The sequence below is a fragment of the Macaca thibetana genome, chromosome 13 (assembly GCF_024542745.1).
Source record: "Macaca thibetana thibetana isolate TM-01 chromosome 13, ASM2454274v1, whole genome shotgun sequence".
Lineage (NCBI taxonomy): Eukaryota > Metazoa > Chordata > Mammalia > Primates > Cercopithecidae > Macaca > Macaca thibetana.
This window is the reverse complement of record NC_065590.1, coordinates 71,521,482-71,548,457: the sequence shown is the minus strand read 5'-3', so window position 1 is coordinate 71,548,457 and position 26,976 is coordinate 71,521,482.

Genomic DNA, 26,976 nt, shown 5'->3' with positions numbered 1-26,976 from the left:
CATCACATGCAGTGTAGCATTCTGCCCACTCCTTCCAGACATGAGGATCCTAAAAAGCTTTGCAAATAACTCTTGTACACAGACATACTCAGCCTCCTGATATTTTATAGGTAACATAGAAGCATTTTCCATATTTACATCCCAAAAGCCTGATGCTTGTCAGAAAAGAGGTTAATGACAGTGTGGATAAGCTGTTCATAATTAATGTCCAGGCTGCTTCTCTTTGTAAGATAGTTTTTTCCTCAGGCTACTGCTAAAGAAAAACCTTCCATATCCTGTTTTCCTACAGCATAAGGACAGCTGACAGAGAAGTGGGGGAGCCCTAAGTCAGGGTAGTCAGAGCTTAGACAGTACTGTGAGCTGTGTGCGGTATGAACTATTTCAGAAAGCTTATCTCTGCCATCACACTCCTTCAAACTTTGAACTAGAACAAGATAAGGAAGTCTTGGCAGTTGGTAGTGAGACAGAAGCTGGGAAAATGCTGTGAAGAAAAGTCATGATCTGGGCAAGTCAAAGCCATGTACAAGGCATGAGAGAGCTAAAACCTTGGAGGTGGTGAGGAGAAGGTTGCTTGACAATACAGAATGAAATAATACTGTTGACAGTCCTGGGTCCTACTATGTCCAATACCCAAATCTTACTGCCAAGAATTCCTAGATACACCATAAATCCAGAACCACCTTCTAGCTATGGTCTTCTTGAGCCCTTAAGTGATCCATTTCAACTCCAACATTTACATGATTATATGTGTATATTTTCACTAAATTATTTCATAAACTACATAAGTAGATTTCTGTGCCATGGTTCCACAAAGGCTAGCAACAATTGTGTGTGTGTGTGTGTGTGTGTTAAAAATGCAGCAAATTATAATCAGGGTATAAGGTAAAAACTAGGACACTGGAAAGTGTACTATGCTGGCCAGTAAGCCAGGATTCTAAGAAAGATGAGTTTGGAAGAGAAAAGAGATTGAAAGAGAAGTTGGAGAAATAGTACGCTAAAGAGGTAGAAGGGAGAGAAGAGAACAGAAGAGAAACAGGGTGTGGAAGATAACTGAGTTTTTTAATATACGGCTACACTTCCTAATGTCTCTAATTTTACCAGATTTAAGAAATTATTATCTCATTAGTTCTCTCATCAGGGGTAACAATTCTCCTATTTTGGTGTACATAAAAATAACCAGTTAGGGAGATTTTTTTTCTTTTAAGTGAAGGCAGGAATCTGTATTTTTAAAGAAGTTCCCTCAAGTCATTCTAATGGATACAGAAGTTGCTTAGGGAACCACTGATCTAGAACAGAGAAATAGACACTCTTGTCTGGAGGACCGATCGTTTGTTTTCCCTTTTACTTTTTAATAGGCATATATGATTGCAGAGAGAGACAAAGCAATGATGAGACAAGTAATAGAATTTATTCAAACAGAAATATTTCTGCTAGAAATAATACCTGAATAACAAAGTTTTTTAAAAAGTGATTATTTGAAAATCACTTTGTGCATTAATTTGTAGATGAATTTGTTGTATGGTTGAGATCAATTTCGACTACAAAATCAAACAAATAATTTGAGCTGCCACCTCACCAGAAACTGTAGCTTGAATGATAACAGCTCTGCACTTTACCTTTGATTCTCATTCTTACAGCTAAGCAGAGAGATAAAATGAATTATCTAAGGTTTCCCTGACAGTAAATGCCCTAGTCTGTATGATTGCAAAGTTATGCCTGTCTTTGTTTCAACATCGGATCCCTCAATACCGAAGTTCGTCATACTTTAGCCAGAAATGGCTAGCGACATAGATATTTAAACCTTGCACCTGCGTCTTATGTTGTAATAAATCTTCTTTATAAAAGCTATGAGATTTTTCCACTCTTATTCAAGGCATATTTATTATATTATCTCCAGCTACTATACTATGTGGCTCTGCTCTATTAAATTATCAACATCTATTTAATGTCTCCTACCTGACAACCACCATGTGACCTATTGGAAATACAACCTCAGTCCTAAGGTTGTTCAAGCTTACAGTCAAATTCCTAGTTTTCTTGAGCATCTTAGAATAAGAAAAATTATATATGTAAAACATAATAATATTGACTCTATATATGGTGTTTACTATGTGCTACATACTCTTCTGAGTACTCTATAAACTATTTTAATCATCACCACATAAGTTAGGTACTTATCTACCACCATTTTCAGCTAAGGAAGATAAGCCCCAGCTATTTTAACAAACTATCCCACACCAATATGACTAGTGGGTGGCAGGGCTGGGATTTGAATCCAGGCAGTGCAGCCAAAGGGTCCATGACCTTACACCCTACATTACACTGACTTTCAACTTTTGCACTCAGATCTTTCAAGAAACTACCTGTAACAATGAACTGAGCACTGAAAAAGGGTTCTGATATGCACATCTGAATTTTTACAGACATACAAATTTTTACAGTACTTGTGTCATGCTGTAAAGCACTCAGCCTTTTAATCACTCTTCATGTGAGAAAATGGAGCCAGGAATTCAATTTTTAAAAAATAATTCATGCTATAGAAGCAAATTGGCAATCGGTGTTTTATTTGTTTAGTGGCTGACCCTCACAGCACCACAGTGACTTATTCTGATGAAACCTAGTTCTCAGCAAAATTATTCTAGACAAAACAATTGGTTTTGTTCTCATATCCTCTAATTTTTATGCATTCAATGTTTTCATTTCTTGACTTAGATGCATAACATTCAAAGATATCTACTTAACTTAAAAATATATCTTTATGACTGTCAAATACTATTGTGTGTGCTTTTAAAGCTACACATAAATGCTTTTACATTTCTCATTTTAGCTTTTCTTTAACTTCAACATAATATTTAACTCAATCAATGCTAATTATTATAAATCTAGTTCCTAACTTTTATTCTTATACTATTTTGTGGCAAGAAGGCAGTATAATTTATATTTCCCACCACTATGAACATTTAAATATTTTTAACATTTCAACTTTATGAATAATGTGGCACTAAATATTCTTGAACAAATCTCCAGGTCTAGAGAAATGAAAGTGTATCTGGAATATATAACTGGAAGTGGAATTGTTGAGTCATAAAAAATAATATATTTAGTTTTATTAAATTTGTGCTACAGTACTCTCTAAAGTACACCCTAATTTTAGGAAATACCTATTATTTCTCTTGCTAATTTTTAAACTCAGTTTTTTTACACTTAAGTTTGTAGAAACTATACCTATCTTTTGAGTACAAAGATCTTATGTACAGACATTGACTATTTCCTTATGGTTTGTTATTTGGCTATAACATTTCAATTTTCGTTATTTTTTGGTATAAGGATTTCAGTACAATTTAATAAAATTTTAAATATATTCTTTTTTGGTTAATATTATCTTGAGTTTGACATTCATTATTAGCTATTTAATACAACTAGAACTCGTTTTTGTAAACAGTGTAACATGAAACTAATTTTTTTCATATGATTAGCCACTTATTAAGTAACTTTATCAACAGCTGACTTATGTAGCAATACCTCTGAAGGTATGTTTCTCGACCCGTTGTGTTCTACTCTTCTATTTGTCTAATACTTTCTGAATACTGTACAGTTTTACTCATCATAGCACTGTAATACCTCATAATATCTGATATTAAGTTCTTTTACCTTGGCCTTCTTTTTAAAATTCTTGTAATTTTTCTGTTATTTTCTTATACAGAATCAAGTCAATACCCATCCACTAAGAAACAGGGCAAAAAGAAACTTATTGTGAGTGTAACTGCACTAAATTATTATTGAAATTTCAAAGAACTAATGGCTATACTAATGGCTTATCTCATTCATGAATATTTTGTATTTCTGCATTTATTTAAATGTTTTTAAATGTCTTTAATAAAGTTTTAAATTATACTTCATGAAGTATTTTTACATTTTTGTATGTTTCATTTATATTCCATCAATTACATAACTGATGAAATTTTTCTATTATATTTTCTAATTAGTTAATGCAGGTATAAAAGAAAATCAACATGATTTAAATGATGTCCCTGAATTCAACTAATTTTTTGAGCTATTTTATCAATTTCATAGTCCACATATTGGTTATTTTGATCTTTCTGTTAAGATTACACTACTGTCTACAAATAATGACACATACATTCAACCTTTTTATCTTATTCACTTTTCTTGTCTTAATTCAGTGACTGTGATCTGCAATGCTATATTATATGGCAAGAGTGATAGTAGGAATAGTCTTCTTAATTCTAACTGCATCATTAGAAGTATTTTAAAGGTTTAGCATGAAACCCGTCCACTTTTCAAGCTTGCTAATTTTAAAGTCCTTGATCAAACAGTACTAAAATAGAATTCCTTATCAATTTCACAGAAATAAAGACTCTATGTACTATAAGTTAAATGGATAAGATACTTATTTGCAAGTAAATACGATGTTAGTAGAACGGCAACAGCATTAAATAGTGGTGCGCATTATATATGGAAAAAGAGTTATCAATGCAGTACAGAGCTCCAAGTAAAATTAGAGAAAATAAGTAACAATTAAGTATGAACACATTTTCTGTGTTTTATTATGGGGAAAAACTGAGAAGATATTTCAAATGAACTGTGAATGATCACACATTTATTGAAAAACCACTCAGCAATAATTTAACCATTAGTGAATTCAGTGAAAGCATACTTTGAGGGGGTAAGAGATCTGCTGAATGAAACCTAATCCCTACACCCCACTTCCCTGAAGATGGACTAGATTTAATGACTCATTCATTTCCAAAGAATAGAGTGGGAATAGGAAAAGTAGTAACTTTACAATACAGAAACTCGAAAAACACTATCTTAACCAAGTAATGAAGATGAACATCACCAGTAATGTCATGTGGATGTCACCCCATATCATGTGACAAAAAGGGCATTCGGTCATGTTATTTCCCAACACTCTTATTTCCCAACACTCATAATCCCAGTCTAACCGTTAAGAAAATAACAGACACACCAATATGAGACATTCTACAGAATACGTAGCCAGTACTCCTCAAAACCACCAATGTTATAAAAAAACAGCAAAGATTGACAAATTGTCACATACCTAAGGAGACTGAGGCGACACTTTGTCCAGAATTGGTGGGTTCTTGGTCTCACTGACTTCAAGAATGAAGCCGCAGACCCTCGCGGCGAGTGTTACAATTCTTTTTTTTTTTTTTTTTTTTTTTTTTTTTTTTTTTTTATTATTATTTTTTTTTAATTTATTTATTATTATTATACTTTAAGTTGTAGGGTACATGTGCATAACGTGCAGGTTTGTTTCATATGTATACTTGTGCCATGTTGCTGTGCTGCACCCATCAACTCGTCATTTACATCAGGTATAACTCCCAATGCAATCCCTCCCCCCTCCCCCCTCCCCCCTCCCCATGATAGGCCCCGGTGTGTGATGTTCCCCTTCCTGAGTCCGAGTGATCTCATTGTTCAGTTCCCACCTATGAGTGAGAACATGCGGTGTTTGGTTTTCTGTTCTTGTGATAGTTTGCTAAGAATGATGGATTCCAGCTGCATCCAAGTCCCTACAAAGGACTCAAACTCATCCTTTTTTATGGCTGCATAGTATTCCATGGTGTATATGTGCCACATTTTCTTAATCCAATCTGTCACTGATGGACATTTGGGTTGATTCCAAGTCTTTGCTATTGTGAATAGTGCTGCAATAAACATACGTGTGCATGTGTCTTTATAGCAGCATAATTTATAATCCTTTGGGTATATACCCAGTAATGGGATGGCTGGGTCATACGGTACATCTAGTTCTAGATCCTTGAGGAATCGCCATACTGTTTTCCATAATGGTTGAACTAGTTTACAATCCCACCAACAGTGTAAAAGTGTTCCTATTTCTCCACATCCTCTCCAGCACCTGTTGTTTCCTGACTTTTTAATGATTGCCATTCTAACTGGTGTGAGATGGTATCTCATTGTGGTTTTGATTTGCATTTCTCTGATGGCCAGTGATGATGAGCATTTTTTCATGTGTCTGTTGGCTGTATGAATGTCTTCTTTTTTGAGAAATGTCTGTTCATGTCCTTTGCCCACTTTTTGATGGGGTTGTTTGCTTTTTTCTTGTAAATTTGTTTGAGTTCTTTGTAGGTTCTGGATATTAGCCCTTTGTCAGATGAGTAGATTGCAAAAATTTTCTCCCATTCTGTAGGTTGCCTGTTCACTCTGATGGTAGTGTCTTTTGCTGTGCAGAAGCTCTTTAGTTTAATGAGATCCCATTTGTCAATTTTGGCTTTTGCTGCCGTTGCTTTTGGTGTTTTAGACATGAAATCTTTGCCCATGCCTATGTCCTGAATGGTACTACCTAGGTTTTCCTCTAGGATTTTTATGGTATTAGGTCTAACATTTAAGTCTCTAATCCATCTTGAATTAATTTTCGTATAAGAAGTAAGGAAAGGATCCAGTTTCAGCTTTCTACTTATGGCTAGCCAATTTTCCCAGCACCATTTATTAAATAGGGAATCCTTTCCCCATTTCTTGTTTCTCTCAGGTTTGTCAAAGATCAAATGGCTGTAGATGTGTGGTATTATTTCTGAGGACTCTGTTCTGTTCCATTGGTCTATATCTCTGTTTTGGTACCAGTACCATGCTGTTTTGGTTACTGTAGCCTTGTAGTATAGTTTGAAGTCAGGTAGCGTGATGCCTCCAGCTTTGTTCTTTTGACTTAGGATTGTCTTGGAGATGCGGGCTCTTTTTTGGTTCCATATGAACTTTAAAGCAGTTTTTTCCAATTCTGTGAAGAAACTCATTGGTAGCTTGATGGGGATGGCATTGAATCTATAAATTACCTTGGGCAGTATGGCCATTTTCACAATATTGATTCTTCCTATCCATGAGCATGGTATGTTCTTCCATTTGTTTGTGTCCTCTTTTATTTCACTGAGCAGTGGTTTGTAGTTCTCCTTGAAGAGGTCCTTTACATCCCTTGTAAGTTGGATTCCTAGGTATTTGATTCTCTTTGAAGCAATTGTGAATGGAAGTTCATTCCTGATTTGGCTCTCTGTTTGTCTGTTCCTGGTGTATAAGAATGCTTGTGATTTTTGCACATTAATTTTGTATCCTGAGACTTTGCTGAAGTTGCTTATCAGCTTAAGGAGATTTTGGGCTGAGACAATGGGGTTTTCTAAATATACAATCATGTCATCTGCAAACAGGGACAATTTGACTTCTTCTTTTCCTAACTGAATACCCTTGATTTCTTTCTCTTGCCTGATTGCCCTAGCCAGAACTTCCAACACTATGTTGAATAGGAGTGGTGAGAGAGGGCATCCCTGTCTTGTGCCAGTTTTCAAAGGGAATTTTTCCAGTTTTTGCCCATTCAGTATGATATTGGCTGTGGGTTTGTCATAAATAGCTCTTATTATTTTGAGGTACGTTCCATCAATACCGAATTTATTGAGCGTTTTTAGCATGAAGGGCTGTTGAATTTTGTCAAAAGCCTTTTCTGCATCAATTGAGATAATCATGTGGTTCTTGTCTTTGGTTCTGTTTATATGCTGGATTATGTTTATTGATTTGCGAATGTTGAACCAGCCTTGCGTCCCAGGGATGAAGCCCACTTGATCATGGTGGATAAGCTTTTTGATGTGTTGCTGAATCCGGTTTGCCAGTATTTTATTGAGGATTTTTGCATCGATGTTAGATCAGGGATATTGGTCTAAAATTCTCTTTTTTTGTTGTGTCTCTGCCAGGCTTTGGTATCAGGATGATGTTGGCCTCATAAAATGAGTTAGGGAGGATTCCCTCTTTTTCTATTGATTGGAATAGTTTCAGAAGGAATGGTACCAACTCCTCTTTGTACCTCTGGTAGAATTCAGCTGTGAATCCATCTGGTCCTGGACTTTTTTTGGTTGGTAGGCTATTAATTGTTGCCTCAATTTCAGAGCCTGCTATTGGTCTATTCAGGGATTCAACTTCTTCCTGGTTTAGTCTTGGAAGAGTGTAAGTGTCCAGGAAATTATCCATTTCTTCTAGATTTTCCAGTTTATTTGCGTAGAGGTGTTTATAGTATTCTCTGATGGTAGTTTGTATTTCTGTGGGGTCGGTGGTGATATCCCCTTGATCATTTTTAATTGCGTCGATTTGATTCTTCTCTCTTTTCTTCTTTATTAGTCTGGCTAGTGGTCTGTCAATTTTGTTGATCTTTTCAAAAAACCAACTCCTGGATTCATTGATTTTTTGGAGGGTTTTTTGTGTCTCTATCTCCTTCAGTTCTGCTCTGATCTTAGTTATTTCTTGCCTTCTGCTAGCTTTCGAATGTGTTTGCTCTTGCTTCTCTAGTTCTTTTAATTGCGATGTTAGAGTGTCAATTTTAGATCTTTCCTGCTTTCTCTTGTGGGCATTTAGTGCTATAAATTTCCCTCTACACACTGCTTTAAATGTGTCCCAGAGATTCTGGTATGTTGTATCTTTGTTCTCATTGGTTTCAAAGAACATCTTTATTTCTGCCTTCATTTCGTTATGTACCCAGTAGTCATTCAGGAGCAGGTTGTTCAGTTTCCATGTAGTTAAGCGGTTTTGAGTGAGTTTCTTAGTCCTGAGTTCTAGTTTGATTGCACTGTGGTCTGAGAGACAGTTTGTTATAATTTCTGTTCTTGTACATTTGCTGAGGAGTGCTTTACTTCCAATTACGTGGTCAATTTTGGAGTAAGTATGATGTGGTGCTGAGAAGAATGTATATTCTGTTGATTTGGGGTGGAGAGTTCTATAGATGTCTATTAGGTCTGCTTGTTGCAGAGATGAGTTCAATTCCTGGATATCCTTGTTAACTTTCTGTCTCGTTGATCTGTCTAATGTTGACAGTGGAGTGTTGAAGTCTCCCATTATTATTGTATGGGAGTCTAAGTCTCTTTGTAAGTCTCTAAGGACTTGCTTGATGAATATGGGTGCTCCTGTATTGGGTGCATATATATTTAGGATAGTTAGCTCTTCCTGTTGAATTGATCCCTTTACCATTATGTAATGGCCTTCTTTGTCTCTTTTGATCTTTGATGGTTTAAAGTCTGTTTTATCAGAGACTAGTATTGCAACCCCTGCTTTTTTTTGTTCTCCATTTGCTTGGTAAATCTTCCTCCATCCCTTTATTTTGAGCCTATGTATGTCTCTGCGTGTGAGATGGGTCTCCTGAATACAGCAGACTGATGGGTCTTGACTCTTTATCCAGTTTGCCAGTCTGTGTCTTTTAATTGGAGCATTTAGTCCATTTACATTTAAGGTTAAGATTGTTATGTGTGAACTTGATCCTGCCATTATGATATTAACTGGTTATTTTGCTCATTAGTTGATGCAGTTTCTTCCTAGCCTCAATGGTCTTTACATTTTGGCATGTTTTTGCAATGGCTGGTACCGGTTGTTCATTTCCATGTTGAGTGCTTCCTTCAGGATCTCTTGTAAGGCAGGCCTAGTGGTGACAAAATCTCTAAGCATTTGCTTATCTGTAAAGGATTTTATTTCTCCTTCACTTATGAAACTGAGTTTGGCTGGATATGAAATTCTGGGTTTAAAATTCTTTTCTTTAAGAATGTTGAATATTGGCCCCCACTCTCTTCTGGCTTGGAGAGTTTCTGCTGAGAGATCTGCTGTTAGTCTGATGGGCTTCCCTTTGTGGGTAACCCGACCTTTCTCTCTGGCTGCCCTTAAGATTTTTTCCTTCATTTCAACTTTGGTGAATCTGGCAATTATGTGTCTTGGAGTTGCTCTTCTCGAGGAGTATCTTTGTGGCGTTCTCTGTATTTCCTGGATTTGAATGTTGGCCTGCCCTACTAGGTTGGGGAAGTTCTCCTGGATGATATCCTGAAGAGTGTTTTCCAACTTGGTTCCATATTCCCCCTCACTTTCAGGCACCCCAATCAGACGTAGATTTGGTCTTTTTACATAATCCCATACTTCTTGCAGGCTTTGTTCGTTTCTTTTTCTTCTTTTTTCTTTTGGTTTCTCTTCTCGCTTCATTTCATTCATTTGATCCTCAATCGCTGATACTCTTTCTTCCAGTTGATCGAGTCGGTTACTGAAGCTTGTGCATTTGTCACGTATTTCTCGTGTCATGGTTTTCATCTCTTTCATTTCGTTTAGGACCTTCTCTGCATTAATTACTCTAGCCATCAATTCTTCCACTTTTTTTTTCAAGATTTTTAGTTTCTTTGCGCTGGGTACGTAATTCCTCCTTTAGCTCTGAGAAATTTGATGGACTGAAGCCTTCTTCTCTCATCTCGTCAAAGTCATTCTCTGTCCAGCTTTGATCCATTGCTGGCGATGAGCTGCGCTCCTTTGCCGGGGGAGATGCGCTCTTATTTTTTGAATTTCCAGCTTTTCTGCCCTGCTTTTTCCCCATCTTTGTGGTTTTATCTGCCTCTGGTCTTTGATGATGGTGATGTACTGATGGGGTTTTGGTGTAGGTGTCCTTCCTGTTTGATAGTTTTCCTTCTAACAGTCAGGACCCTCAGCTGTAGGTCTGTTGGAGATTGCTTGAGGTCCACTCCAGACCCTGTTTGCCTGGGTATCAGCAGCAGAGGCTCAGTTGAAAATGCAGAAATCACCGGTCTTCTGTGTCGCTCGCGCTGGGAGTTGGAGACTGGAGCTGTTCCTATTCGGCCATCTTGCTCCGCCCCCCCTCAACCTTCTTTTGTTCACTGTTCGCATGTCGTATCTTTCTCCATTCTTTTACTTTTAATCTATTTGATATTAAACTGAGTATCTTGGAAAAAACATGTAGTATCATCTTACTTTTGTATTCTTTCAGATAATCACTATTTTACAATTGGCCTATTTAGAACATTCACACTAAATATAGTTATTAATATAATTAAATGTTACTACTTTGCTAGCTCTCTTCTAGTTGTCCCATTTATCTATCTATCTATCTATCTATCTATCTATCTATCTATCTATCATTTTATCTATATAAATGTAATTAGTCTGTTGTGAAATATTATCATATTGGTTTATGTGTAGTTGAATGACCTACATTATATTTCCATTTTCTTCCTTCATCCTCTGTGCTATCGTGTTAAACCTTTTATTTTTTGTATGTTAAAAACAGTATATAGCTACTCTTTGTACTTTAAGACAGTTATCTTTTAATGCCATTTTAAAAATTCCTTCATTTTGTCAATTTTTTATCTTCTTTATTTGGCTATCTGGCACAAGAGGCTTAGCTTTTGGCCTGACTCATCTTTGGACATGCTTTCTTCACTAAGCACAATCATTTCTAGCTTTTGATTTAAAGTGAGACACATGTAACTCTTCATGTAAGCATGTAGAAGACACTACAAGGTCATTAATTTGCTTAATTTCAATATTCTTGTGTCTAAGGGAATAGGGAAGCCCAAGGTAAGGGGAAGAGATGGAAGAATGGCCAATTGGTTGAACATTCAAAATACACATACTCTATATCGATTACATGTAATTGGTAAAGAAACAATTACAATACTAATATCAAAGATCACTGATCAAGATAACCATAATAGATACAATAATAATGAAAATGTATGAAATATTGTGAGAATTACCAAAATGTAAAACAGAGACATGAAGTGAGCACATGTTATTGGAAACAACTGTACCAATAGATAGACTTGTACAAAGCAGGGTTGCCAGAAACCCTTAATTTGAAAAAAAAAAATATATCAAGAGCGAGGGCTGCTAGCACGTTATCACCTCTCAATATGACAACTAAATTTAACGTAGTAATGGACATTGTAAAACAAGAGCACATTGTAAGAGGATATTAATAGAAAAACCAGCAAAAACCACACAAAGTCAAGAATTTAGTTAATAGTTATATACAGATCTCAGTGTGTTCATTCTGACAAATAAATCACAGTAATGTTGGATGTTAGGAATCAGCAAAACTGGGTGAGGTGTGTGTGGAAATTCTGTACTATCACTACAACTTCTCCATAAATCAAACATTCCAAAATAAGAAGTTTTGTTGGTTTTTTGTTTGTTTGTTTTTGTTTTTTTTAAAATCAGGGCATTGGCATTTTCTTGCTTTTGTTTTTTGTGAGATTTTTAAAAATTCTTTATCTGATTCAGTTGTTTCAGGCTTTTTTAGAAGATAGAGATACAGGAATAGTCATTGTCTTACCTCCTTAATTGTATTATAGTTATCAATTAACTTTTATTGATATGAATTTCCTGATATGAGCCCCATTACTAATTTCTAGATTACAAAAGACGCAAGAATAGTGGTAAAGCAACAGCAGGATGAATTCAGACCCCAGAGGAACTGAACTGTGCATTCCCCTTCTCTCTTCCAGAAGACCATTTCTGCCATCCAAAACTTGGGAGTGCAGGCTGTTACACAGTCATGAACTCTGAAATTTCTATAGAAATGTTCTATTTGTGCATTAGAAAAATAAATAGGATTTAAAAGATAAATAGCAGGTTTTAGGCAATTTACCTGTAAAGTTATGTCTGTTTGTGTATTGTTTGATAAACTTCTTTTTTTAAAATCACACCAGCTATTCCACAAAACAGTCTAGCAAAGAAGCTGGTGAGAGAAAAAAACAAGAAAGAAAGGGACAGAGAAAAGATAAAACCTTTGCTTTATGATTACCCCTTCTAATTAGAATATGTTGTTTTGAAAGACTAAGCTACACTGTTCATGTTTGATATGCTGTCCATCTGAAAGCTGGTTGCCAGGACTACCAAGGTATCCATAAAACAGATGCCAGTCTATGTAACTATTCTAGTTACATCAGGGCACAACTGAAGAGGTGCCACCTCCCAATATGTTCTATAATTTGGATCAGAAGCCTTCAATATTTGTTCCCAAACCCAGTATGGCAAGAAAATTCATGTGTACACTTTGGCAATGCATGGAGTGAAACCAGAAAATTCAGAAATCATCCGTCTGCCATCATGGCAAGTTCCAACTCTTTGTTCCTTTTTTCCTCCTTGCAATGTGGTCTTTGAAGAAACTGGGCCATTTGCTCTGTAGATTCTGCAAAGTCCGTGTTTTGAAAATTGCATTCCATGGTGGTGTTTACCGTGTTCCTCTCAACTGCCCCATTACCTGAATTTCTTCTGTAATGAGATTAGTTTTCCCATATAAACTATTTTGGTATCCTGAGCCATAACTTATACAGTAAAGGCAGACAAACTCCTGATTCTTTCTCTTTATCAGGTTTCCAAAAATAACTGGTTCTCTAGCATCCTTCAAATGTGCTTAATGAGCTTTTTAATTATTTTTTTGTTTCATTATGAATTCATGGGTTAAAATATATTTGAAATGTTTTAATCCACTTCTAATGTTATTATATTCATGCTCAAATTGACCCAAATTTTGTCAGCAGTGCTTAAATAAATTGGGTCCTGGTCATTTGACTCCGATTCAGAACTGTTTGATAATTTCTTTTTGTTGTTATTGTTATTGTTGTTGTTTTGTTAATGACAAAATTCTCCAGGTACATTTCAGGTATTTCTAGATCTAGAATCAGCTGCTTCTCCAAAGAGTGCTAGTTCATTTTAGTGAGATATGATATTTAGAGATAATAATCAGTGCTATGATTGGTCATTGTTTCTAGATCTTTTCAGTGAAATAAAGCAGGGAATACTAGTTTTTGATAAAATAATTAATAAGCTCACATTGATATTTAGTTTAAACTCAGGACTTGGAATTTTAACTTAACTTCTTTAATCTTGTATAAATTTCTTATTTTTTGCATTCTGAAAATCCCGATCTCAATGATACTAACCTAATTCCTTTTTCGATTCATCACACACTACAAACATAACAGTCTCAAAATAATACCACCATTATACCAACACAGTCATTGATGAAAACACTTTAAGATTTTTGTTTTGTACTTCTTTTTATCCTTGTGTTTATACCACCTGGGATGTGGTAATTTTAACGAATCCCTTTATACACAGTTATAGTCAGTCATCTGTTACTTTTTTTCTTAATTCTCAGAAAATATACTAAATTTTGTTTTAGAATTATAATTAGGTAAAGTATGTAACATTTTCAAAAATAAAATCCACAAAACAATTTACCTTTAGGAAAATCTAGCTAATATTGCTTTATCCTCTACCATACTCATACTTTCTCTCATTATTGAACTTATTTACCTTTCCATTTAGATATAATTAAATACACACATATATTCAACCATCTTTGTTAGATGGATAGATACATAAATGCTAACATATTATATGTATTTTTCTCTACCTTGATGTGTTCCATTAAATATAATCTGGAAATCCTACTATAAAACTATTTAGAAATATCCTTCATTACTTTCTTAGTTACAAAGTGATCCATTCAGGAATATACCATACTTTGAGTAGTTCTGTACTAATGGACATGAAGTTGTTTTCTATTTCTTTGCTAATATAAATAGACCTATTAAAGGGTCTTGTGAATATTTCCATTCATTATTATATTAGTGGGATGAACTCTTAGAAATGGAATTGCTGGTTCAAAGGTAAATGTATGCATAATTTTTAAATAGTTTTCCTATTTCTTCTTTTATGATATAAGATTGTAATATATTTGACATCAGATAACATTTTGCATACACTTAAACAACATATACTAGTACTTATTTCCTCACTAAAGTTTTGGGTTATTGCCCACATTGCCATTATAATAGTCACCTCAATTTTACATTTCTCTTATTCTAAGTGAGGTTGGGAATCTTTACATATTTCAAGAGCCATTTGCGGGATTTTTGCTGTAAACTCTGTATCTTTTCTCTTATTTTCTACTAAGTGTTGGGGTTTCTTGAATTTTTTTTTTGGTTTGTTTGGTTGTGTGTTTTTTTTTTTCTTTTTGTTTTGTTTTGTTTTTGATACAGGTTCTAGCTCTGTCACCCAGGCTGGAGTGCAGTGGTGCAATCATAACTCACTGCAGCCTCCAACTCCTGTCCTCAAGCGATCGCCCCACCTCAGCATCTGGAATAGCTGGGATCAAAGGTGCACACCAACATGCCTGGCTGATTTTCTTTTTTTTTTTTTTTGGTGTGTGTATACATAGGGTTTCACAATTTTGCCAGGCTGTTCTTGAACTCCTTGGCTCAAGAGATCCACCTGCCTCAGCATCCAAAAGTGCTGGGATTACAGGCATGAGCCTGTAAATTTATTTATTTTATTCTCCCAGCCTTAAAATTTATTTATTTTTAAAAGTTCTTTGTATATTACAGATATCATACTTTTGTCTAAATAGAGATTGGTAAACATTTTCCGTAAAGGGCCATATAGTAAATATTTCAGGTTTTGCAGACAATACGGTTTCTGTCACACCATTTAACTATGCTGTTGTAGCCAGAGATAATACATTAAAAATGAGCATGATTGTGTTTCCAAAACACATAATTTATAGATACTGAAAACTGAATTACAATTAAACATTATCATAAAAGATTTTTTTATTTTTCAACAATTTAATAATGCAAAACCATTTTACAAAATGTATAAAAAAGGCAGCGAGCAAATTTTTTTCTTAATTTTTAATTTTTAAAATTTTATGGGTACATAGTATGTGTATAAATTTATGGGGTACATGAGATATTTTGATACAGCCATACAATGCATAATAATCATGTCAGGGTAAATAGGGTATCCGTCACCTCAAGCACTTACCTCTTTGTGCTATAAATATTCCAATTATATTCTTTTAGTTATTTTTAAGTGTACAATAAATTATTGCTGAACTTAGTTACCCTGTTGGGCTATCAACTACTAGATCTTATTCATTATATAAAACTGTATTTTCATACCTGTTAATCATCCCCACTCCCCGCCAACCTACCCTTTCCAGCCTCCAGCAACCATCATCCTACTTTCTATCTCCACGAGTCCAACTATTTCACTTTTTAGCTCTCACAGATGAGTGAGAACATGAGAAGTTTGTCTTTCTGTGTCTGGCTTATTTCACTTAAGATAATGTCCTCCAATTCCATTCATATTGCTGCAGGTGATAAGAACTCATTCTTTTTTGTGGTGGAATAGAACTCTTTTGTGTATAGGCACCACATTTTCTTTATTCATTCATCTGTTGATGGACACTTAGGTTGCTATGGAATCTTGGCTATCGTGAATAGCACTGCAATAAACATGAGAATGCAGATAGCTCTTTGATACCCTGATTTCCTTTCTTTCAGGCATATACCCAGCAGTGCGATTGCTGGATCATAAGGTTGGTATCTCTATTTTTAGATTTTTCAGGAACCTCCATACTGTTCTCCATAGTATCTGTACCAAATCACATTCCCATTAACAGTGTACCAGGGTTCGCTTTTCTCCACATCCTCACCACCATTTGTTACTGCTGGTCTTTTGGATAAAAGCCATTGTAACTGCGGTGAAATGACATCTCATTGTAATTTTGATTTGCATTTCTTGGATGATCAATGATGTTGAGCACCTTTTCATATGCCTGTTTGCCACTTGTATGTCTTCTTTGAGAAATGTCTATTCAGAACTTTAGCCCATTTTTTAATCAAATAGTTAGAATTTTTCCCATTGAGCTGTTTGAGCTCCTGATATACTCAGGTTATTAATCCGTCAGATGGATAGTTTGCATATATTTTCTCCCATTATGTGGGCTGTCTCTTCACTTTCTTGATTGTTTCCTTTGCTGTGCAGAAACTGTTTAAACTGATGTGATCTCATTTGTCTATTTTTGCTTTGGTTGCCTGTGCTTGTGGGTATTACTTCAGAAATCTTTGCCCAGACCAACATCTTAGACAGTTTCCCCAAAGTTTTCCTTTAGTAGTTTCATGGCTTCAGGTATTAGGTGTAAGTCTTTAATCCATTTTGATTTGATTTTTGCATATGGTGAGATATAGGAGTCTAGTCTCATTCTTCTGAATATCAATACCCAGTTTTCCCAGCGCCAATTATTGAAGAGACTGTTCTTTCCCCAATATATGTTCTTGGCACTGTTGCCAAAACTACACTCACTATAGGTGTATGGAATTGTTTCTGGATTCTCTATTCTCTTCTATTTGTCTATGTGTCTGTTTCCATTTCAGTACCATGCTGTTTGGGTAACTATAGCTCAGTGTATAATTTGAATTCAAGTAATGTGATACCTCCAGTTTTGTTCTTTTTGCACAGGATGGCTTTGGCTATTGTGAGTCTTTTATAATTCCATAGAAATTTTAGGATTGTTTCTTCTATTTCTGTGAATGTCATTGGTATTTGGTAGGGATTGCATTAAATCTGTAGATAGCTTTGAGAAGTATGGACATTTTACCAATATTGATTCTTCCAATCCATAAACATGGATTATCTTTCCATTTTTCGGTGTCCCTTTCAATTTATTTAATCAGTGTTTTATAGTTTTTATTGTAGGATCTTTCACTTCTTTGGTTAAGATAATTCCTAGGTATTTTATTTTATTTGTAGCTACTCAAAGTGACACTACCTTTTTAATTTTTTCAGAATGTTCACTGTCGGCATATAGAAATGCTACTAATTTTTGTATGTGGACTTTTATACCTTTCAAGTTTACTGTATTTGTTTATCAGTTCTAATAGTTTTTTTGTGGATTCTTTAGGTTTTTCCAAATAGAAGATCATATCATCAGCAAACAAGGATAATTTGACTTCTACCTTTCCACTGTGGATGCCCTTTATTTCTTTATCTTTTCCAATAGCTTTAGAGAGGACTTTGTGGAATAACAGGGTGAAAGTGGGTATACTAGTCCTCTTCCAGATTTTAGAGTAAATGTTTCAGTTTTCTCCCATTCAATATAATAGTAGCTGTGGGTCTGTCATATATTCCTTTTATTATGCTAAGGTGTGCTCCTTCTGTACCTAGTTTTTTGGGGGTTTTATCATGAAGGGATGTTGAATTTTATCAAGTGCTTTTCAGTATTAATTATAATGATCATATGACTTTTATCCTTTATTCTTTTAGCATGATGTATTACACTGATTGATTCACATGTGTTGAATCATGCTTGTATCCCTGAGATAAATTCCACTTGGTCACTATCAATGATCTTTTTAATGTATTGTTGAGTACAGTCAGGTAATAGTTTGTTGAGAATTTTTGTATAAATATTCATCAGAGTTATTGGTCTATGTTTTTTGTTTTTTGTTTTTTGTTTTTTTTTTAATGCGCCTTTATCTGGTTTTGGTATCAGGGTAATACTGGCCCCATATAATGAGTTTGTAAGTATTTCTTGCAATAGCTTGAGTATGATTTGTGTTCCTCCTTCTTTAAGTGTTTGTTAGAATTCAGCAATAAAGCTATTGAGTGCTAGACTTTTCTTAACTGACAGCCTTTTCAATATGGCTTCTATCTCATTACTTGTTATTGGTCTGTTAAGATTTTGGCTTTCTTCCTGGTTCAATCTTGGTAGGTTTTATGTGTCTAGGAATTTATGTATTTTCTCTAGATTTTCCAATTTATTGGCCTGTAGTTGCTCACAGTAATCTTTCATGAGCCTTTGAATTTCTGTGGTATCAATTGTAATGTCTCTCTTTTCATCTCTGACTTTATTTGGGTCTTTTCTCTTTTTTCCTTCATTACTCTGACGAAAGATTTGTCAATTTCGTTTTTTTAAAAAAAACTTTTTGTTTCACATTTTTGTATTGTTTTCTTCATTTCAAATCTGTTAGGTCCAGCTTGCTCTTGCTTTTCTAGTTCTTTATGATGTATCCTTGGGTTATTTATTTGAAGTTTTGTGTCTCTGTGTGTGTGTGTGTGTGTGTGTGTGTGTGTGTGTGTGTGTGTGTGTGTTTAATGTAGGCATTTATGGCTATAAATTTCCCTGTTGGGACTGCTTTTCCTGTATCCCATAGGTTTCAGTATGTTGTGTTTTCATTATTATTTGTTTCAAAGAACTTTTCAGTTTCTTTCTTAATTTCTTTATTGACCCACTGGTCATACCAGAGCGTATTATTTAATTTCCATGTGTTTATATAGCTTCCAACATTCCTCTTATTGATTTCTAGTTTTATTCCATTATGGTCAGAGAAGATACTTGCTATTATTTCAATTATTTTTAATGTTTTAAGACTTGTTTTGTGATCTAACATAACCTATCCTTGAGACAGGTGCTGAAACATAGAATGTGTATTCTGCATCTTTTGGATGAAATGTTGTGTAAGTATCTGTCAGGTGCTTTTGTTTCATAGTGCAGGTTCAGTCTTATGTTTCTTTGTTGATTTCATGTCTGGGAGATCTGTCCAATGCTCAAAGTGGACTGTTGAAGTCTCCAGCCATTGTTTTATTAAAGTCTGTCTTCCTCTTTAGTATTAGTAAATATTATTAAGTAAATAATATTTGCTTTATATATCTGGGTGCTCCAGTGTTGGGTGAATATATGTTTACAATCATTATATCCTCTTGCTGAATTGTCCCTTTCATCATTATTTCATGACCTTATTCACCCTTTCTTTCAGTTTTTGTCTTGAAATCTATTTTGTGTGATATAAGTATAGCTATTCTCATTCTTTTTTGATTTCTGTTGGCAAGGAATATCTTTTTCCATTGCTTGATTTTCATTCTATGTGTATCTTTATAGGTGAAGTGTGTTTTTTCAAGTTTATTTGAAACCCCAGCCCACAGTAGTGAAGCTTGCTGAGAAACTCAAGTTCTAACCACTGGGATGATAGATTCCCCTCTAGCTAAGTCTGGTCTAAATGCTCCCTCCATGTTCAGGTACTGGCTGAGCCCAGCAAAGCTTTGCTGTCAGCTGTGACAAGGCAGCACTGAGTTCAATATAAAGACCCTAGTCACTTTGCTTTCCCTTCCCCATGTGCACATTCTTTCTCTGCACCACATGGCTGCTGTCAGGAGATGGGGGAAGAGTGGCATCAGTGATTCAAGACTGTGTCTGCACTCTTCAAAGCCTCTTTCACTGATATGAAGTTAAAACCAGGTACTATTATTGCTCATCTGATTTTTGGTTCTTGTGATGGTGCTTTTCTGTCTGGAGTAAGTTGTTAAAATTTGGTGTTTTTGTTATGAAGTAGGGTGGGGATATGAATGCTATAGGCTTCTATTCTGCCATCTTGCACTGCCCCTCCAGCTTTACTTCTTTCTTTACAATTTATACCTATAATTGTTTTCTATTTTCTATTTGAATATTTCCAACACAATGTTGAGTAATAGTTCCTATACGATATTAAAGAAAAGTGGAATAATGGACATCTTAATTGCATTTCCAATTTTATCATTAAAGCCTCGAATGTGTCCCCATTAAATAAGATACTGCCCTTAGGACCACAATTCATATATTTTATAATGTTATTGAATTATCTATTCATTTTTACTGTTAGCATACATAGGTCTCAAAATGTGTATTATTTATCTACACCTAAAGAGATTATCTTAATTTTTTCTTATACTATTAATATGACACATTATCTTGATGGTTTTCCTGATACTGAACTATCCTTGTATTACAAGAATTAATCCCACTAACTCATTATGTATTATGTTTAATGTATCATGGAATTCTGTTTGTTAATATTTTGCATATTTATTATTTTATCAATATCCATAATAAATGAAATTTATCTGCGGTCTTTTTTTATAGTGTGATTTTTGTCAGGTTTTGAAATTAAAGTTTCATTAACATCATAGTAAGAAATAAGGTGTTTTCCTTCTTTTCCTATTTTTGGTATTTTAAAATTAGTATTGGTTGTATTTGTTGGCAGAAATCCCTTTTAAAACTTCCCAGAAATGATACATTTAAGAGATAATACTTTAAATTCTATATCTTCTAAGGCAAATGTCTTTCTAAAATTTTTATCTCTACTAGTGTCACTTAGGTAGTATTTTTTTTCCAGAAAATTGCTTGTTTCTTTTACCTTTTCAAAATAGTTTACTTACAAAGAATTGTGACAGTCATATATTTTGAAATAATATTTAGATTTGTGCCATAACTTTTCTTTTGATTATATGATTATGATGTTTTCTGCTTTATTAATTCAATATTTGATATAGTTTGAGTATTTGTCCCTGCCCAAATCTCATGCTGAGTTTGAATCCCCGATCTTGGAAGTGGGGCCTCATGGAAAGTGTTTGGATTATGGGAGCAGATCCCTCATGAATGACTTAAGCCATTCATGAATGCCTTGGTGATAAGTGACTTCTCACTCTGAGTTCACACAAGATCTGATTACTTAAAAGTGTGTGACATCTCCCCTTCGCACTATCTCACTCTTGCCTCTGCTTTTGCCATGGAAGTCTACTGTTTCCCTTTGCCTTTTGCCATGATTGAATGCTTCCTGAGGTCTCACCAGAAGCTAAGCAGATGCCAGCACCTTGCTTCCCATAAAGCCTGCAGAACCATGAGCCAATTAAACCTTTTTTCTTAATAAATTATCCAGTCTCAGGCATTTCTTTGTAGCAATGCAAGAATGGCCTAATACAAAACCTATATCTGATTGAAAAAGTTAATAAACTAGAAAACATTCTAACCATATAATTATGAGAAAAGACATGGCAAAAATCTAAAGACTATTTCAAAATGTATAACTATATTACACAATCCTATGCAAAACTTATTTGTTCTACTGAGCTTTTTGTTGTGCTTGTTTTTATATAAATACTGTTTGTACATTCCATTTTTCCTTGTTTTGTTTTGTAATCTTTTGTTATTTTGCTTTTTAGATTCAGTACTAAGGCATTTATTTTTATCATTTTATATTTTTATTTAACGTTTTTAATGTTATAAGCTTTTTCCCTAATTGATTTATTTATGTTATATGGTTTATCATACATTCCTTTTTGTCATTATTTTCTAAAACATTTAAAAATTTTTTTGCCAAATTTTCTTTTAATCCAAAAGTTGGTTGAAAATAATTATCTAACTTTAGAGAATTAAAAGTGACTTTTAAATTACTTTAAAACTAACTAATAATTTTGTTATACTGTGCTTAGAGATTTTGCTTATATTACTTTTCTATTTTGCATTTTATGAAGCCTCTCTTGATGCTTAAGACATAGTCAACTTTTATGACTATTATCTACTTAATAAGCAGAGGAGGTATGCTGAATATTATGTTTATCTACTTCACTTTCATGTGTTAAATGTACTGCTACTATCAGTGAGCCATTTTCTCTCATTACATCTCTCTAACTCCTTAAGGAAGTTTTTCCATTTTGTAGAATGCATAAATAGTAGTAACTATTGTACCTTTATTGTGGTTTTTAGTCAATTACATGTATTAAGTGTACTTCTACTATTAGAGTGCCATTTTCTCTTTCTCATCACATCTCTGTAACTAAGAAAGTTTCTCCTTTTTTACAGGATGCATAAATACTAGTAACGATTACAACTTTATTGTGTTTTTTAGTCACTTACATCTATTAAGTGTACTTCTACTATTAGTGTATGATTTCTCTTTCTCTTCACATCTCTGTAACTACTTGAAGAAAGGTTTTCCTTTTTTACAGGATGCATAATACTAATAACCATTATACCTTTATTGTGTTTTTAGTCAATTACAATATAAAGTTCTGTTTCTTTTTTTAAATTTTTTGTTCTGAATTCCACAATGTCTAATATCAAATTTGTGATGACTGTTTTTTTTTTAATTGAATTTGCTTGGTATATCTTTGTCTATCTTTTTACCTTTAATATTTCCAAACCTCCTCATTTTAGCATAATTTTTCTAAACCCAAGTGATTTATTATGTACCTTGCAAAATCTATAGTTTTGTATTTAAATTTGTCAGTCAACTTAAAGTTTGGCTTTCCCTTTTAATAGGTGAGTTAAATTTATTTATATATACATTGATATGATTGATATATTTAGCTCAGTTCTGGTATATCTGTTTGATATGCATATATACAGATTTTTTTTCTATAAATGTATTACTTTATTTGACCTCTTATTATTTTGGCACATCTTTTGTTATTTAAATGGGCTATTTAATAATTTTAGAAATATATTTTTTAAATATTGTATTTTTGTTCTAATGATTACCTTTGTATACTCTTATTATAATATCATTAGTCACCTCTTTTTGTTCATCCTATCGCTTGGCTCCCTGCATTAAGCAACACTAAAATTAGGTAAAAATCTCTATTTTCCCTTTTCCTTCCTTCTCATTTAAGACCTAATCAATGAGTAAGCTGATTCTACTTGCCACATAATCTCCCATTTTCTCCTCATTTAAAAAAGCATATTTTGTATGTATGTTATCTGAGCATATATTTTTGTGTATCTCAAATTCATATTATACAATATATATTCTACAGTATATATGTTACATATCATTATAAACTATCTTCCTATATTCATTATTTTATTTTATTTCTAAGAAAAAGTGTATATTGATGGTTTAACAGCTGTCCTTATGCTTATACTTCTCCAATCTGACAGGGTGTCTAATGTTTATTTGTTAGAAGTAGATTCCTTAGTATGGGCTCATGAGAAAAATATTCCCTAATTTATTTCATATTTATTGCACGTCTTGCACCTCTTTATATTTAAAAGTCATTTTTTTGTGGCTATCTCAATATCTTACTCCGTTGTCTTCTGGCAAAATGGTTGCTTTTAAAAAAATCTGATGTGAATCTGATTGTCCCTTTCTTTACAAATGATTTGGTCCATTTTGTCTATATATTTTTAAAAGTCACAATTTTCCTGGTGTTGGCTGTTCTGAATACACCCATTCAGTGAGACTTTTCAAAAAGTAAGTTCAAGTCTTCTTTATATAAGTTGATTTATCAAATTATAATATTTAATATTTTTATGTGTTATCAGGGTTTTGGTTTTCTATTTAGGGATATATTTCACATATGTTGGATTAGATAGATAGATATGGATATAGATGGATATAGATGAAAATACAGACATAGATATATAGATAAATTATCTTTCCCTCTTTCTGTAAAATGCTTTTATCTAATTCTTTTTGATTAAGTAAAAAGAAATTTATTCTTTTTCATCTTCTATTTATCTTGTGATATTATATTTGTTCTAGTGTTTTTCTTAGCTTAGTCTTTATTTCAAAGCAAATTATCTTTGATTTTAATTCTATCCCGGGTTCTATCAGCTCTCTTCACAAGTCGTGTCATTTTAGAATTTGTTTAACTATGAATTATGCCCTTTTTTCATTATATCCATCATTACCTTAAATTTCATATCATTTTTGAATAACTGTATTAACATTTTCTTCTGCTTGGAGGCATGTTGTTCTTTCACACTTTCACTGTCTATAAAACCAGTCTTATTCTCATTATTATTGTTTTTTTGTAAGTTTTTTGTAAAACTTAACCATAATCTTACGTTGCTTGATTTCAGCTGAAACGTTTTGTCCTCTTACAGGAGAGGGAGGTTTAAGATAGATTTCCCACCTTTATATCTCTTCTGATTGCTCTCCTGATACTATCATTAAGCAATCAACAATTGCGCCTTTAAATTCTGAGACTTCCTTATCTTTCTTCTATACACCCTCTTTTATTTGGCTATCTTTCTGCACACGAAATCTCTGTCTTATTCAATTTAGATTCCACTCTTTGCAGTTCCTCCTCAATCTGTGACATTATCCTGGAAGTAAGGTTACCTCTTTTATTTCCAGAATTAATTGGAACCATCCTACCTGGCTTTGTCCAACCTTTTCCTCCTCTCTTTATTCCCACGTGTAAATTGGGGCCTGCAACAACTGCAGAGTTCACTAGTCTCATATTGATTCACTCACACTTTATACATTGAGAGAGAACCCCTCAGTCTGGGGAAGAATATTTCTTGTGATTTTGTGTTAGATTGTCTGTCTCTCAAGGTCATCAAAGTTTACTTTGCTTTTCTTACTTCCTGATGTATAATTATTTATACAATTGCATTTTATTGCTATTGGTGGTTTGGGACTATCCAATATTATTTTGGAGTTTACTTTGTCACTTAATTTTGTCATGAATGGTATCAATGCAATTACATTTTTTGATTACTGTTGATTCTGTTTTTTTCTGTTATAAACTAAAGTGCTTTATTTTGGAGGATGAGGAAAGAAATCAGGTAAATTTTAAAACTTCACTACTTCTGACACATTCTTGCTATGAAGTTCTTTCTACTTAAATTTAAATTAAAAGCATTAGACCATACACACTCAGGAAATTAGAATATTTCTTGTTCTAACAATTTAAAGCGAATTTTACTATGTTTCACATTTCAGTGGGCTCTAAAAAACAGAATACTAGGAAATGGCAAGCATGTGAAGCTGAGAAATATGTGTCAAAATTGGGCAATTTGGAAAGTTATTCACAATACTTTTCAGAAATTTTAAAAGAAGCAGTACATTAAAATTTTGATTAAAAATAAACTATTAGGGTTCCTTGATGTTTTTATTTAGACATATATTTTTTTCTCATAATATTTATCATAAAAACTTGTAGTATTCTTTTTCACTACTAAGGTCTAATCTATAATATTCAAAATAGCTAATTATTTGCCAACCAGCATGCTACCTCCTGTGTTCAAGAAATCACTTTGTTCAGATTAAGCCACTTCTTAATCAACATATTGGAAAAAATACACTCAAATTTCTTAGGACACTCTGATCATTTTATCAAAAATCTATAAAATCTTAACACCTATTAATAGAGTTTGACGGAGGTTGAAGAAAGATAAGTGTATCACAATTCACTTAGTGATGAGATCTTGTTTATTCTACACCCTGTTTAATTATGCTATTTCACCCTATTTGTTTAGTGAGATATATTTGTGTGTTAATACCTGAATTAAAATAATGATTTAATTTTACTCCCTTGAAAATAACTAGTACTCTTTTTCAACATAAAAGTGATATTTAAGTTGTAAACTATGATGTTTCAACTTAAATATCTCATGCATGTGAGATATACAAAAAATGGACCAGGATTTAATTTTAGATAATTCTATCATGATCTGCAAACAAAATCTTTTATTTTTTCATTTAGATTATAAATAAAAATTATTTGAAGTAGTGAGTATAGAAGCTAGTACTCTTACAGACACGTGAAAGAGAAATAGCACTCAACTGTAAAAATAATAGAAAAACATACAAATTTAGAATAAAGTTGATATATTAATATATAGTTAACAGAGTAAAATATAAGCTATTTTATGTGAGAATATGCTGATAAATCTGACAGCAAATAGATCATTTCTGTAAAACTTACTACAATAAGACTACTAAATATTAAAACGTTGTAATTCTAAAAGTAAATAAAATTTGCAGAAAAGCACCAAATTTTCCATTTAAAGTGGCAAATAGTTAATGTGCTGTAAAAACACCTCTTTTAATTTACTTTAAAAATCACAGTAAAAATAGAAAAACAATAGCAAAGATAAATGCATTGTATGACTGAAACACAACCTGTTGATATTAAGAACATTTTTTTCTACCTTCAAATCTTCTGGAGTAGGATTATAATCCTAAATGTGAAAGCTAAACTCCTAAACTTCCAGATGAAAATTTAAGAGAAAATCTAAGTGATATTACGTTAGGCAAAAGTTTATTAGGCAAGACTTAAAAAGCACTTACCATAAAAACATTATAAATTGGTCTTCAACTAATTTTGCCAGACACCATTAAGGAAATGGAAAGATAAACCACAGATTCAGAGAAAATATTCTCAATGCACACATGGGACAAATAACTGTTTGTCCTAAATATATAAGTAATTATTATAATCCAATAATAGAAAGCAACAGCCCCAACCAAAAATTGGCAAAACACTTGAACATACACATCACAAAGGAATATATAAAAATAGCTAATAACCATATACATAGATGCTCAGCATTATTAGTCAGCAGGGAAATGCAGGTTAAAACAGTGAAGGTGCCGGGCGCGGTGGCTCACGCCTGTAATCTCATCACTTTGGGAACTCGAAGCGGGCAGATACCTGAGGTCAGGAGTTTGAAGCCAGCCTGCCAAACATGGTGAAACCCGTCTCTAATAGAAATACAAAAATTTAGGCTTGGTGGTGGGTACCTGTAATCCAAACTGCTTGGGAGGCTGAGGCAGGAGAATT